The 16,673-nt window shown below is 41.6% G+C and overlaps 1 protein-coding gene and 1 long non-coding RNA gene across 4 annotated transcripts in view; one reads left to right on the top strand and one right to left on the bottom strand.

The window, feature by feature from the left end:
- MESR6 (misexpression suppressor of ras 6) overlaps window positions 1–16,673 on the top strand; it is a 660,344-nt gene that overhangs the window by 437,746 nt on the left and 205,925 nt on the right. The window lies entirely within an intron of this gene.
- The window catches only part of LOC140223864 (uncharacterized), a 38,048-nt gene that overhangs the window by 12,148 nt on the left and 9,227 nt on the right, over window positions 1–16,673 (bottom strand). The window contains exons 2-3 of one of the 2 annotated variants that reach the window (XR_011899155.1): window positions 15,878–16,035; window positions 2,827–3,564 (exon numbers count right to left, since the gene is read on the bottom strand). This is a non-coding gene — a long non-coding RNA (uncharacterized lncRNA). Of the gene's footprint in view, window positions 1–2,826; window positions 3,565–15,877; window positions 16,036–16,673 lie in introns of those variants that run through there. The other variant, XR_011899154.1, reaches the window with a different exon arrangement.

Genomic DNA, 16,673 nt, shown 5'->3' with positions numbered 1-16,673 from the left:
AGCACATCACACAGTTCTAAGCCAACGGCACGCCGGGCAGGCCGGGCACAATTTTACAACGGCGGTCACTGACATTCAGATTCATCAACTTACACAGGCTTGTAAAACAGGTTTTTACTTCTTTTTTTTAACAATCAAAACATAAAAAGAAACCCGATCGGGTTCGTTGACCCTGTGGATTTGAATTTTTAAGAGATATTATATTTATATATACATCTCACTGGCTTGAGCTCGATGATTCATTTCGACTGCGCAAGCGCGCGAGGGTAGGCCGTCATCGAAAATTTCTCATTCGGCGCACAGTGGATGGAGTTTATAGGAGAGGTCGGACAAAATTTGGAAACGTTAAACGCTCATAACTCCGTTTATACAAAACTATAAGGTTCTAAAAGTGGTACCATTGGTTTTTTCGTGAAATTTCCTTCCAAAAGCACCCCTTAAAATTTAAAATGTGACAAAATAAACGTCAAAATTTGCAGTTATAGTTAAACAATTCTTCTCCGACCTATATAATTGACTCCATCCACTGTGCGGCGATTCAAGACAGTGTGCCTCAAACGCCTGGTTAATTATCATCATGAAAGGGGGGGGGGGTAATTAATTCAAGGGCCGAGAGAAGAGGGGAAATGCTTGAACTATTTAGACACCGTAATCGAATTGGAGAAATATGTGCTTATCATATATAGCTGATCGTGCGTTAACATCTGAGCCATTGAAGTGACTATAAAACCGACCTGCGAAAAATTCGAATTTATAACTTCTGCGGAGGGATGAGCAAAACACCTAAAGCCCCTCCCCCTGCTTTCTAAATAAACTACAATGTTACTCGAACGGTCCTTAAAATATCATAGTTGATAAGATAATCGTAGTTTGATATAGTAACCAGAGCCTCTGAGGCTACTAGTGGGCTACGCCTGCTGACCGCTCTGCGGTCCTACCTCCCGAAGCGCTTCGTGTCTCAGGCGTTACTTATTTATGCCAAAGAGTATTTTATCCATATACTGACCAGAAAATCATTACAAAAGCAGCATCAAAGTATGCTGGTGGATTTTTTTAACAAAGTTTACACTGCAAGGGAAAATTTGCAGACAAACAAGTTACAAATCCTCAAATGCGTAACCATCGCTTTTTGCAAGTACGGTGTTTTCTTGCCTACCCCAAAAATTGAGAGTGAAATATACAAGTCTGTGACATTGATACGCCCCCTCCCCCCCTATGAGGTTAGCAAACAATCTTGATGATCGTAGACCAGATCAAAGTTTTAATCGTTGCAATGCCTCGACAGCGGAATGTTAGGAAAGCTATGAATGCAAAATCGCCTATTAAAAGTCAAAATAATCGAAGCGTTGGATGTAGGAAGGGAATTTCTTGTTTGCGGTGTCTCAAAATCTTCACTGCTAATCTATATTTTGGAGAGAAAACTCTTCAATGAATGGTCTGCAAATTTTCGTTTTCAGGGTTGAGAATTATGAGGAAAATTCCGTAAAAGTTTCAACAAATTCCATACAATTCACTATTATTATAATGGTTGAAAAGTTAGCGGAGGTTCTGAGGCACCGCAACCAAGAAATGCCTTTTCTGCATCCAGCGCTTCAGTTGTGAGTGGTAATTCATGCAGGTAGCTTAGGAAGTGAGTACTTTATCTCCAGGATTAAAAAAAATACCCGACATTTAAGCTGACATGACATGAACTCTCTTGAAAGTGAGCCAAATTTTGAGAGCTTTACATTCTAATTATGCTGCAGATGGTTATTATTATAATCAGAGTGTCATGTGGATTACATTTTGCAATAAGGAACCACTATTTCTGGCCCATTTTAGAAACAGCATATATGCCGTTGGTTTCCCTGTGCAGCAGGGTGCTTTTATAGAGGAGCCAGAGATAGTGGTTCCTTATTGCAAAATGTAATCCATGTACAAGACGCGTATCAAAGGCAAAATCACCCGACTCACTGAGAAAAAACTATGGTTTATAAACCTATTAGAGGTAAATATGGAACACCTATAATAGTCGTAAATAAACTAATGATTCTCGGTCTGTGAACCATACTAAGGTCTCTGTACCTAATTAAGGTACAGAGACCATAACTAAGGTATATGTGCTATTATTATATGTAGAGGTACTACTATTAGTGGTGTTCCATATTTACCACTAATAGGTTTATAAGCCATAGTTTTTTCTCAGTGATACAATATATCCAAGAGTCTCGCAGATTTTGCCGTTTTCCACGGTATTCAGAATGTGAGCAAGAATCAAGAACTTCGATAAGTTTAAGGTGGTGTCCGCAAATTACGTAACGACACAATTCCGATTTTTGGAGAACCTCCTCACCCCTTCACTGAGAAAAAACTATGGTTTATAAACCTATTAGAGGTAAATATGGAACACCTATAATAGTCGTAAATAAACTAATGATTCTCGGTCTGTGAACCATACTAAGGTCTCTGTACCTAATTAAGGTACCCCGTACCATAACTAAGGTATATGTGCTATTATTATATGTAGAGGTACTACTATTAGTGGTGTTCCATATTTACCTCTACACTGAGAAAAAGCTATGGTTTATAAACCTATAGTGGTAAATATGGAACACCTATAATAGTCGTAAATAAACTAATGATTCTCGGTCTGTGAACCATACTAAGGTCTCTGTACCTAATTAAGGTACAGAGACCATAACTAAGGTATATGTGCTATTATTATATGTAGAGGTACTACTATTAGTGGTGTTCCATATTTACCTCTAATGGTTTATAAGCCATAGTTTTTTCTCAGTGTAATAGGTTTATAAGCCATAGTTTTTTCTCAGTGTTGTATAACGCACCCTTAATACTGGTCTAGATACCTCACAAGTGATAGCGTAACACCTGCCTGAACACCCCCCCCCCCCTTTTTCAGTACAATTCAGAACAAGCGTGTACTTGGCCTCAGCCAATCGAAAAAACTGATATTGTATAGAGCGTACTAGATTTAGAAGTATAAGAATAAAAAAAATATATTCAAAGAGAAATTTTATGAAAACTGCCCGTAAATAACTGAATATTCAGAGCGACAAATGATGCTAACTAATTGTTACGTAACATTTACCTATATTTAACATCAGATAACGACACCATCATCAAACCCCTCGTGACTTCGTGAATCTTGTGACGCTCCTTAACAAAATGCTGAAGACCCGCACTCACACTCTGTTAAGAACATTATATCACCCACAATGGCGCGGCATGGCGTGGCGTGCTTTGCGATATATCGATTGATCGGTCATTGAAACCTATGTAAAAGGATCGATAAACAGGATTTTCGCAACGAACACCGTAATTATCGATTCTTTGCCATAGCCTCAAATGGGGGAAATATCGATAATCGATCATTCGCGCCTCGCCACTACTGATTACGTAATACTTATATGGACATCCATCTCATCGGTTTTCTTCTTGTGCGTCGGATCAAAAGTGAGGTGCGTAAATGTTGCGGTTCCCATGCTTGGGGTTAGCGACCAACCGGGCGAGTTCTTCAAATTCCAGTTATTTCTGCGTTGAAACTCCGTCCATCATGTTTCAATCCTAAAATTTAGCAGAAAACAGTCTCACGCTTTTTTTTTTATCGAAGGTATTTTCTGATACTTTTAGGAAACGAAGTAAACAAGGAAAATCATCCATCGAATTATAAGAGAGTGGACGTAATCACGCCGCGCCGCGCCGTGTGTCCGTTAAAAAAAAAAAATGAAAAATAAAAAAAAATTGGTGCTTCGATACTGTTTGTCTTAGCGATTATTGGTCGCGATTTCTACCCAGCAGCTCCGAGACAATGACGTGTTATGCAAAATGCAAATAATGGAGAAATGCAGGTGTCTTAAAGTTTGTGAATTTCATCTTTAAAATGATATAGCTAGGAAAACTTAGTACGAGGTTATCCTTGGTTTCTATATTGAACAATTATTGGGAAAAATATGACAAAATAACCAAATCTGCTAAAAATGCATGTATTTAAATGGAAAATGCCGCCAGATGGCGTCAGTAGGTGGCAAATTTTCTCACTTTTAAATCTATTTCTCCCCAATTTTCCATGTCAGAAAAAAATATGAAAAATACTGCGAACTCAGCTCATCAGGCACTCTCAGATGAAGGAAAAACATTTTTGTATGCAATTTCTCCATTGCGAAATGCATAATGGGATCACTCTACTCAGCTGACGTTCTTGTCGAGTGATTTCTGAGGCAACCAGTCCTCCCACTCCATGACCGTCAAAAGCTCCGGAATTCCTTTTAGATTTTTCAAAAGTTCCAAGAAAGTTCCGGAAAATGCACAAACATTTCAGGAAACTCCGAAAAAAAAATTCAAGAAAATCTCATAAGTTTCGGAATTCGGCACTACTTCTGGGAAATGGGAACCACTGGAGGCAATGCACGGTCAAAACGGAGAAGCCCTAAATGGGAATTTTTATTTTGAGGATCAAAAATCAACAGGGCTTGAAACTGCTACCAAAAGGACAGTGAAGGGAAAATAAAGATTAACTGGTGTACAATGAGAGCTAGTCGAAGTTGAAGTATGGGAGTATGATATAGCAGGCCGGTAGTAGCCCGACTATGAAGGGCCGTTTGTAACTAAAGATACGAATGTTGGCAATACATAAGAAATGATGTAACATATGAAATATTCAAAATATATATGAAATTTTGAAATATATATACGAAACTGTCGCAATTTATAAGAAATGTGTCAATATTTAGGAAATCGACTCCAAACTACCTATATGGCAAAAATCGTGCAATATATAAGAAATGAGTCAATATATAAGAAATCGACTTCACAGTATATATGGCGAAATTCGTGCGATATACAGGGTGATCCATAAGTCCTTTCCACCCCCTCTAAATTTTTACCTAATTGAGGCAAAGATTTGAAGCTTGGGGGATATTCTTAGGTCAAAGGGAGCTACTTTCTGGCCCCCTAAAATTTTCCGAGGAATCCTTGGGGGGGGGAGGGGGGATGGAAACCAATTATTTTTTCAATTGAGAAGACCCCTTTTGTTGTACCTTGTTCGAAAGAGCATCAAAAAAGGAAACTTTTCGGGTGAACCAGAAGTCAATATCTCAAACCGTTTCAAAATGGCGTTCGGTTAAAATTCAAGATGGCCGAAAATTGACACCGATTGTTTGTCAATGGATTTGCGCGAAAATCGGTATCTACGGGTATATTGATAGGAGAAAAATGAATTTGAAGTTAGATTTTCTAAAAAAACAACAAATTTCCAAAATGGCCGAAAATTCAGAAACTTGGGAGTTAGGGGTATTTTGGCATGAGATTAAAAAATTTGAAGTTAGATTTCTAAAGAAAAAAATTCCAAAAAGGCCGATTTTTTTTTTTTTTTTTTTTTTTTTTTTTTTTTAGAAATCTAACTTCAAATTCGTTTTACTCCTGACAAAACACCCGTAGATAGGTACCGATTTTCGAGCAAATCCATTGACAAACAATCGGTGTCAATTTTCGGCCATCTTGAATTTTAACCGAACGCCATTTTGAAACGGTTTGAGATACTGACTTCTGGTTCACCCGAAAAGTTTCCTTTTTTGATGCTCTTTCGAACAAGGTACAAAAAAAAGGGTCTTCTCAATTGAAAAAATAATTGGTTTTCATCCCCCCTCCCCCCTAAGGGTTCCCCGGAAAATTTTAGGGGGCCAGAAAGTAGCTCCCTTTAACCTAAGAACATCCCCCAGGTTTCAAATCTTTGCCTCAATTAGGTAAAAATTTGGAGGGGATGGAAAGGACTTATGGATTACCCTGTATATCGCACGAATTTCGCCATATATATTGTGAAGTTGATTTCTTATATATTGCACGATTTTCGCCACATATTTTGGAGTCGATTTCCTAAATATTGACATATTTCTTGTATATTGCGACAATTTCGTATATATATTTCAAAATTTCATATATATCTTGAATATTTCATATATTACACCATTTCTTATATATTGCCAACATTCGTATCTTTAGTTACAAACGGCCCTTCATAGCCCGACAGCGGAATCTGATGATAGTAAACTCATTCGTCTCGTCATGCGGAGCAGAGGAAACCGATAAGCAAATACAGAGAACAAGCGTCTCATGCTGATTAAAAAGAGCGGGAAAAATATGAGAACCGCAGATGTATGAGTCAGTCACGTTTTCTGGAAGCTTCATCGCGGCCAACTACATCACGGTGTCGCCAGATGGACAGAAAATTCGGAAATTTTAAAAATCTCTCATCGTTTTTTCCTACTAGAGTCTCCTCCTTAAGGTGATTCGATGGACGCCATATTTTGTGTCAGAACGGCATGCGATATATCGCATCAATTGGCTCCATTTTTTCAGCTACTCGTCATTTTTCTCCAATTTTGAGATCGCAATTCTGTTGTGAGGAGACTAAAGCACTCACTTACCAAGTTTAACAAAGAAATTCAACGTAATAAAGGCGTGGTTTTTTCAGAGAGAAAACATCGCATTCGATACTGATATCGAAACTGCACTCGAATGCGATATTTTCTCTCTGAAAAAACCACGCCTTTATAACGTTGAATTTCTCTGTTAAAATTGGTAAGTGAATGGTTTAGTCTCCTGACAACAGAATTGCGATCTCAAAATTGGAGAAAAATGACGAGTAGCTGAAAAAATGGAACCAATTGATGCGATATATCGAATGCCATTGTGACAAAAAATATGGCGTCCGTCGAATCACCTTAAGAGAGGTGACAAAATTCCGATTGGCTCTCATATTTTAGCCTCCCATAGTCTCGCCTTATCATAGCGAGAAAAAGAGTGGATTTTAGACTTTTCCTTTATGACCATTATTTTCGAGTCATTTTAACGTATGAATCAATGTGTGATACACCTGTAGCTCATGTTTGCTACAACCCTACACCTACGCTAAAGGCTATGCGTGACATGACGTACTTTTTAGGAGGGGGAGGGGGTCCAGAGGTGAGTGACATGCAGGTGAGAAAGGGGAAGGAGGGTCAAAAATTCGGGGAAAATGGGTGGCGTAGTTTACGGACGGCCCCCGTGATTCGGTTCGGTAACACACAGAGCGGAGCATGCGAGCAGGGATTGTAACCGCGAAAGGGGAAATTGAAGTGGCGTGTTTCGTCAGCTCGTAAATTTCGAATTGCCCGCCAAAAATCAAAGACGCCGCGGTACCCTCCCTTCCATTGCGGCTCCCGATGCGATCCGACGCGACGCACAGTGCTGCCCTCTGTGGACAAAATTAAAGAATTCACAACTCGACATCTGAATATTTTTTTGGGGTTTGTCACCTTAAAGATTTAGATATCTCTGACACACAATGATGGTTCATTTTCAAATTTTTCGCTCAAAACTACCTCAAATTTGGGTAGAGAGTGGGCAAGAAATGGGTCGAGAATCACTGGTCCTTAAGAAATACACGGGGAAAAAACGTCAACTTCAAAGGAGAAAAATACGCAAAAAAATCCTGAGATATAACATTTTCTTATTCCTCGAGTGTTTTACTTAGATAGTGCCAAATTTCGGTATTACTATCTTCATTACCTGAAGTTAAGACGTCAATTTAGGAGAAAAATACGCAAAAAATCCTGAGGTATGACATTTTCTTATTCCTCGAGTGTTTTACTTAGATAGTGCAAAATGTCGGTACTACTATCCTCATTACTTAAAGTTAAGTGTCTTTTACCGATTTTTGTCCGCATCCATAAGGATGCCGTACTGTGCGACGCGGCCCTCACGAAAATTGGTGTCGGCAACCGAGGCCGAAAATTAGCGCGAAAAATAATTGGCAATCTATGCATGGACTGGTGCTGGCCCAGCCCTCGCACATTGATGCCGCCCTCACCGTGTAGAGATATGGTGCTCCACGCGATGAGTGTACTTCGGAATAGGATGGACGCGCCGATTTATCTTTGGGCCCAAAAGGGCGAAAACGTGTAAAACGAAAATCACTAGAAAAGTGCCGGTGCCAACCTATGCATTAGGATCTTTATCCCCGTTTTTGACACTGTGGAGGCCTAAAATACGGGAACCAATCAGGAATGGATTCACATTGTCTTAACTCTCAGTATTAAGGGACTCTAGTTCTCTCCAGTCTTCCCCCCCTCTCTCTCTTATTAACATCAGTTTGACCTCTAGTTATGTCATCCTGCGGCATATGAGTCAGCCAGGATGACTCGTCTGACTCACCCTCGAGTGATACGCGATTGGAATGCTCCCGGGGCCGGTGAGAAGGAACTCGAGCAATTCCTACGGAGAAAAAAACATGATACTCATCAAGAGATGCTTCCTTCATCGCCGATGATTATTATTAGTCTCCATCTTCATGACCAAAAATATTCGGACGCCGTATTTCTAAGTTTAGAATGACGATTGAAATGTCAAATAATTAGGATTTCTCATCTGCCGCGCCGCGCCGCGCCGTGGGCTCGGGCTCTCGTTGACCAAGGTTGGACTCAGTCCTAGGGGCCAGGAACTTGCGCATTACAGAGCATCAAGAATTTGGTGAGAACGATATGCATTGGTTAATGCCATAATATTATCACATGAAAATCGAAACATTATCGCTATAAATTCGACTAACACTACCTCAAATACTTAACGTTTTAAAGAAAGTTTGCAGCAAATTTATTTCACTTTCAAGCGTTGAAAGCGTATAAAACTTGCTTCACTTCGTTGAAGTTGATTTCAGTGGGACCATCATGTTTCTCGCGAAATTTTACATAGGGATCAGTGTTTAGATTGCGAATTCCTGACACGCGCAAGAGATCCGTTGAAAAGACAGAGAGAGAAAGGGCGTTGATTTTCGGCAAGATCAATACCACCATCACGCTTTGCGCAAACTTTCACTCGATTAAAATCGGCTACTGGGTCGGACTCACTGGTCACAGATTCATGTTTTGATGCGCGATTCTTGCAGATTAGCTAAAAATAACAAGACCCGTTTATCAGCAACTCTCTTCGTTCAATATCAATATTGATTGAGATAACTCGTTTTGAAAAAGTCGGTTTCTGACATCATCCGCACCGCAGTAGTCACCCTTGGCTTGACACCCTCGGTTCCTTCACCTTGTTTTCGTGAATCAGTGAGACACAAATCTTCACTGGTCACTCAACGTGATACTTGGATGAAAGCAACATAGATGAAAGTGGAACCAAGGGTGTCACTACCGCGGTGGATGACGTCATTTAACGAATTTTTCCAAGTGCAATATCTCGGTCAATATTGAACGTAGAGAGTTGCTTTTTGGACTGATCGTATTATTTCTTGCTAATCTACAAGCGTCTAGCATCAAAACAAGATTCTGAGGCCAGCGTAACTGACCCATCGCAAAACTGGAGGATTTCCACCCCTCATCAACAACTGGAGCGATTGGACGGAAGTTGCTGATGGAAAGGCCACGTGTCGCGTCTCGAAGGTGAGCTGCTTGAAACCCGCGGAAAGTTATGGTGGTCATCCGACGGAGGAGGGGTCAACAACCTGTCTGCTGTCTCTTGCACTCGTACACGGATTCCGTCGGTGGGACGGCGCGCGGCGACGCTCCAAGACAAAAAATCCTCTGGGAGAATCTCCCCGGTTCGGCTGTTGGGAATCAGGAGGTTGGGGAGCTGGAAGGAGGGCGAGGTGCGCCGATTCCAAATTCCGGAGTGATAAATTGAAAGTCGGGAGCAGATAAAAGGAACGGAGTCCGATCGACCGAGTTGCCGGTCCGGTCCGGTCCGTCGGATTCCTAAAATTCCCCGCGACGCCCGCCCGGGAACGGGGAACGGAGCGGGATTTCAGGTCCGACGCGGCGGCCCCGACGATCGTTTTTAATGACCGCCGGAGACTCCGTGGACATTATCATGCGTATGTTTTCGGTAATTTTCGAACTGGTTTCGGAGATAAAAAGGATTTGTGAGATTCAGAGAACGGGGTGAGGTAGTTAAGGCTCTTTTTCTTCCTTCGTCCCAGAGGTGTGGAACCCCCCCCCCCCCCCCCCCATGTACATGACGAGCTCCCCCCCTATTTCTTTACTTTGCACCCCCGTACCTAACAGCCGCAGATTCCCGGGGGGGGGGGGGGGTCCGGGGGGCCAGTGGCAAGGCGCGAATGATCGATTATTGATGTTTCTCCATTTGAAGCTATGGTAAAAGATCGATCATTAAGGTATTTGTTGCGAACACCCTATCCATCGATCTTTTTCCATAGGTTTAATTTGCCTGCACGTTCATCTGATCAATCAATATCTCGCGTAAAACTCAGGCGGGATGAAAGAGGCTCAAACAAACTTTACGTAAGTCCTATTTATTCCATCAGGAACCTTTTCCTCTCGCTAATCAGTGGTGCGTGTTATGCGACATATCGATTGATCTGCCGTTCAAACTCACGGAAAAGGATCGATAAACAGGGTGTTCGCAACGAACACCTTGATAAATCGATTCTTTATCATAGCTTCAAATCGAACCTTACCAATAATCGATCATGTACGCCTAGGCGCTGTCGCTAATAAATGAGCCGTGTGTCTTTGCGATCAAACCTGATTTCATATTGTCATAAAGTGAAACGAAGTTTTCCTAAGGTCCCGTCCGAGATGGAGAAAATAAAATCGGAAACTCGGCGCCGCTGTGATCGAATATCCCAATCCTGTATTCTCGTTCAGATTCGTCGGATATGTTGGAATGTGCAAGTCCAAACTCATCAATCTGCTTTTAAGGGAGAAAACAGTCTAAATGCTTTTGAAAAAAAAGAAGACGGGGTTTAAAATATCGATCCTCAGGAAAAAATAAATTGGATTCGGTTTTCTTCTTCCTTCGCATTCTCTCGATACAAGTTAACCCAAGGTAAGTGCCTCGGCGAAGCGACGTGACGGCGACGTGTGTGATTTCGACTTAAAATCAGAATTTGACCTGTCGTAGATTGCCCTCAACGACGTCTGCCTCTCAAGAAATGCAAGAAATTAGTGTAGTTGGTGTGGTTTTCTTGCGACTAAGGATGTTGCGAGTTGTCAGGTACCGGACTACCTACGAGCCGTAGATGTAGGTCTGTAAAAAGTTGTACATCTAAAAACAATCAAACTTCAAATTGAAAAAAAGAAGAGAAAATTGAGGAACAACAGTCGAGACGTATTCAGATCTGGTTTTTTTAAAATTTTCTCTCGAATCTGAGCGACACCTCACTGGCAGCATAGAACGGAGCATTGCGAGTTGACGCCTAGCGCCATCGCGCCTTCAATTTTACAGATGCAATACGGACATCCATCATGTACGAATAGTTGTATCTCTGCGCCGTCATCAACACGCCTTCTACTTTGCTCTATTTCCATACTGTGTTTGTTTCAGTATGTTTTATTTGTATTTATAGCGATGCTTTCAAGGCTGTATGAGCAACACAGCCGTAAAATGAAGAGCCGTTATATTCGAGCCTCGTTTCTTAACTTTTCTCACGGCACCTCATTGGAAGCATAAAGCGGAGCTGCGGTGCATTACGAGTTCACGCATCGCGCCATCGCGCCTTCAATTTTGCAGACGCAGCACGGACATCCATCGTGTACGAATAGTTGTATCTCTGCGCCGTCGTCAGCGGGCCTCTTTTCTTTGGTTCTATTTCCACACTGTAGTTGTTTCACTTTGTCCTACATGTATCTGTAGTGGTGCTTCAAAGGCTGTGTGAGCAACACAGCCGTGAATAGGAAATGTTTAATAAACGGGCCTCGTTTTTTAATTTTGCTCCCGAATCTGAGCGGTTGCATCGGAGCAAAACGTGTTCACGCCATCGCGCCTTCAATTTTGAGAACGCATCACGGACATCCGTCATGTACGAATAGTTGTATCTCTGCGCCGTCATCAGCGTGCCTCTTTTCTTTTGCTCTATTTCCATACTGTAGTTGTTTCAGCTCGCGCCATCGCGCCTTCAATTTTGCAGATGCAACACGGACATTCATCATGTACGAATAGTTGTATCTTTGCACCGTCTTTTCATTTGCTCTATTTCCATATTGTGTTACTTTCGTTTGTCTCATTTGCAGTGGTGCTTCAAGGGCTTCGTGAACAACACAGCCGATCATCTGTGCCCTAATCAATTATCATTTTAAAAATAAAAAAAATATTAAAAGTCTCTCAAGCGATCAAAAGAGCGCACGTCTACAAATTGACTGCACTACCTCTACTGAGAGAGTAACACATGGCAGAAGAGGAAGATGGTGATTAAGCGTCTGTATTTTACCAAAAAGGTGAAAATTTCGATGAAAGTATTTCTTACCGATCTTAGAAATTTTATAAATAGGTATTTTGACAGATAACTTCTACTCGATTCTACTGACAAGCAGAGTATAACAGAAAAAGTTACAAAACCAATCGAAACCAGGGCTTTGCACTCGGTAGTTTTGCCTCGGTCAGTGAGTTTCATTTCCATCGACGGACCTCACCACGGGCGCACCTACGTCATTTTAATGGGGGAGGGGTGTCGTGGGGATATGGTATACCCCCCAGTTCAGAGGGTGGTCATAGAGACATCCCCCGGGAAATTTTTGACATTTTAAATCCTCTTGGACGCATGTTTAGGCTTCCGCGGCGGAGATTTTCCATCAATTTCTGAAGAATAATTACGATTTGTTTTAAATTTTGGCCAAGACTACTTTCAGATTATTGCATTCAATAGATACGGAAATTTTTTGAACTTTTAAATCTATTTGGACGCACTTTGAGGCTTCCATAATGAACATTTTAGAAAATACTAACTGAATGAACATGGTGTTAACATTTAAGACTCGGGTTTTTTCCCACCGTCTAGAATGTCTGGAGGGGCAGATAATACTTTTTTCAATTCTAGGGGGGCTAGGTCCCCTTGGACCCCTTCGTGCACCCATGACCTCGACCCATGGATGACGTTTCATGCGCGACATGCTCAATGCCAGTCAAGAAAACGCAACAACCCCTTCATTTTCCCGGTCAGTATTGTTGCGAGTAAAAACGCGAGGGGGCTGGAGGGGCACAACGCTCCTCCCAGGTCAGACGAGACCCCGAGTACTCCCTCCGAAGTTAATTCGTTGGAAAACAGCCAAACTAACCAGAGGGGCGCTTAGTTCTGCCCCGTCTGTTTATTTTATTATTTTTTATATTTTACTCAATTTCTATCTTCTTCCTCTCGTTCGTCTGAATATTTTTCTCTAAAACTGGATCCGTCAGATTCGAATGTTTTTTCTTAAGATGGCTTGCGCAGTAAATATGATAGAGGAGATATTCGTAGTCTCCCCAAGGAACGTAACTCCATTCCAAGGTTGCCGAATCAACTCAAAACAATTTAATTTTTACAGGAATATACATGAGCAATTTGAACACAATTTCTTTTATTTTTGCTCAATAGATCAGCGAAATTTTCAATTAGAAATGCCGAAGATTTTCCTGGTAAATAATTCAATTTGCGGGAAAATTCAGCAACATTGAAATGTAGGTACGTTCTTTTGTGACGGAAACGACGTATTGAGGCCCATAGTTTTATTCGTCTTCAATGTTCATTTCATTTTTCCTTTTCCTTTTTTCTCTTGTCTTTTTATTTTATTTTGACCTCTCAGAACCCTTTGGCAATGTCCACCATTCCACGTATTGATTCATCAATGTCCGACCTGAGCGCGTCATGAGCCTTTTGGATCGGCGAGTCATAGGTGACACATCTTCGAGCCATTTTTTCACCCGGCTTTCCAAGGGAGAGAGAGGGAAGAGGGAGGGGTCTTTCAGCCATTGAGCTTAGCGTCGAGGGTGGGATTGGGGTAGGGGTGCACTATGTGGGCGAGGGAGGAGAGATTATCCAGCTTTCCAGTCATATTCGTCGGGGATAAATTAACCCACGGAATCCACCCGCGGCCCCCTTCGGCACATGCTACATACTCAATGCCCTCCTGAGGTCACCAAGGTCAAATAATTAGTCATGCATCAAAACGCTGGCGATATGCACGCGCTCACACGAGATTCTAACGGAGGGTATGAATTCGATCGACGTGAATCGATCGAGAAATAAAAACTTGGACCGATCGAAGTGATTCTATCGAATCACAAGTTTGTCGAACGATTCCTGGCGATCGAATTCATTCTCCTCTCGCACCCGTCAGATACAGCCAACTCAGAAAACATTTTAAAGGTCAAATCCTACGAAAATCGTGTTGTGCACATCAGGAGAGTGAAAGATACTCGCATTACCTACTCGCAATCCGAAGTGCACAATTGGGCTACGTTTTTCAATCTGGCCCATTAGCGGGAGCACCTATGCCCCGATGAGGAAACGAATGACAAATACGATGTTTCTAAAATTAGGGGGAATTAGTGGTTTGCTTTAATTCCATTTTAAAATTTCCTGAATTTTTGGGAAAATTTAACAATACATTCTCAGGAATGCAAAGTCAGGAAATTTTAAAAATGGATTAAACTTGCAACCCTGTATGATTACTTAAACAGTGAGGCAGGGGCGGACTGGCCATGGGAGCGGGGAGGCGATCGCCTCCTAACAATTTGCCGCGAAGGTCCCGAAGGGGCCCCCCGCGGCGAATTTTTTTCGAGTCATCGTTTTTTTCCCCCGTAATGTTGTAATTTTCCTATCCTTTTCAGTCACTAAAAGGCCCCAAAATTATTGAAAATTTGTCTCTAAGAGACATGAAAGGTCGCCTAGAGCTATGTGATGAAGGGGCCCCCGAAGAATCCTGAGAATGGGTTATTTTGAAGTTCAAGAACTGCAGAATTTAACTCCAATAATGCTTAAAATTGCGTTTAAAAAGTGTGAAATTTTCAAATTTTTCAGGGGAGGGCCCCCGGACCTTCTTTGAGGGGTCCCCGAACGACAAGAGGGGCCCCCACATTTAGGTCGCCTCCTAACTTTTCGATTACCAGTCCGCCCCTGCAGTGAGGTGAGTTTTTTATAAAATATCGTTGTTGATAAGCAACGCAGGTCTAAAATTTTATACCACACACATCTCAAAAGTACGAAAATCGAAACTTCAGCACTAAATATCTCCTGTTACCTCGAAATACTCACCAAGAAGGTTTTTTGACCCTCGGAAATCTCATGACATGCATTAGCTTAGATACTTACCTAGCTCTGGGAAATTTTTTTATTTTTAGAACAAGTGCAAGTCACTCGCCGATTCCGAATAAGGAAAGGCCTGCAGTTTTAATGCCTGGCTCTGGGAAAAATTTTGATTTTTAGAATGAGTCCCTCGCCGGTTAATAATTGATGAATGGAACTTTTTCGAAAAAGGGAAGGCCTGCTACTAAGTATCGAATTCACGCGAAGTATTTCGTTCGAAGCTTACAACGTGAAAACTTTTCAGACCACGCATTTGTTTCTCATTTTCTCTCTACTCAAGTTGGCAGCCCTGCGTGCGCTTAGTCCTATCTAGAGTCAAGACAATTCGACTCATGGATGTCACAAACGGGAATAAAGATTACAGAAATTGAACGTTTTTCGTAATCTTTGATCGGCCCATTCTCAAATGCCTTTCTCCGTTCCTCCTCTCATTCCGTTTGTTCCTTGCCGAACCCGTAATTCCCTGGTCCATTCCAGATTATAATCTTTGCAATTGGTGAAAATGTAATCTTTATTCCCGTTTGTGACACTGTGGAGTCCTAAAATACGGGAACCAATCAGAAATGGATTCAAATTGTCTTGACTCTCAGTATAAAGGGACTCTAGTCCTATCTCCGCGAGCACATTTCGAGAGTTAGCAACAGTGCTTTCAAGTCAAGTCGAAGCTCGTTGGTCGCGCGGGTCGAGATGCGTCGTGGACCTGTCTCTACCGGATTCGAGAATTCAAGAGGCTGCAGGTTCCAACAAAAAAGAGGGGGAGAGCGAACAAATTTCGAGGAGAAAAATGGACGAACCAAAACCATTCCGATGTAGATTCCTCACCGTTCGATCGAATGACGGCAATCATCCCTCCCAACACAGTCCGGGCAGGATTTCTTCTTAAAAACAGCCAGTCTTTGCTGCTCAGGCTTTCTGGGAATTTAGCCCGTTTCGGCCGCGATCGGTCCTTTGGAATGAATCGATTGATCTGTCATTCAAACCTATGAAAAAGAATCGATTATGAGGGGGTCAGTGGCGTGGCGTACTTTGCGATGTATCGAATGATATGCCATTTAAACCTTTGGAAAAGGATCGATAAACAGGGTGCTCGCAGCGAATACCTTAATAATCGATTCTTTACCATAGGTTTAAATTACATATCAATCGATTTATCGCAATTCACGCCACACCACTGGAAGGGGCTCGTAACGAGCACCTTCATAATCGATTCTTTACTACAACTTCAAATGAGCAAATATCGATGATTCACGCTTTGTCACTATAACACGTTCAAGCTTTTAATCAAAAGATTTGCATTAGAGTAAAAGGATCAAGATGTTGATTGCCATTCAAATTGTCTTATGATCTTTCCGACTATCAGACACATCCTTTCTCTTTCCTTTCGGTTTCACCCATTCTGCCGTGCCGAGGAATAACGCCGTATAAGGCTTCAGGCGTTGTCAAATTTCCTCCCAGAAAATAAATATTTTTGAAGAAAGTTATGAATATTTCTCCGAAAAATTTTCACAAGCTTTAGATCAAATCACGAAAAAAATACTCTGAAAAATCGGAAGAAGAATATTTACAAATTCATCAGAAAATTCGTGATTTGTCAAAGGAAATTTGGCAGCGTCTGAAG

This window comes from Bemisia tabaci, chromosome 1, assembly GCF_918797505.1.
Source record: "Bemisia tabaci chromosome 1, PGI_BMITA_v3".
NCBI classification, from domain to species: domain Eukaryota; kingdom Metazoa; phylum Arthropoda; class Insecta; order Hemiptera; family Aleyrodidae; genus Bemisia; species Bemisia tabaci.
The sequence above is the reverse complement of the archived record's forward strand: the minus strand, read 5'-3'. Positions and strand labels throughout refer to the sequence as shown.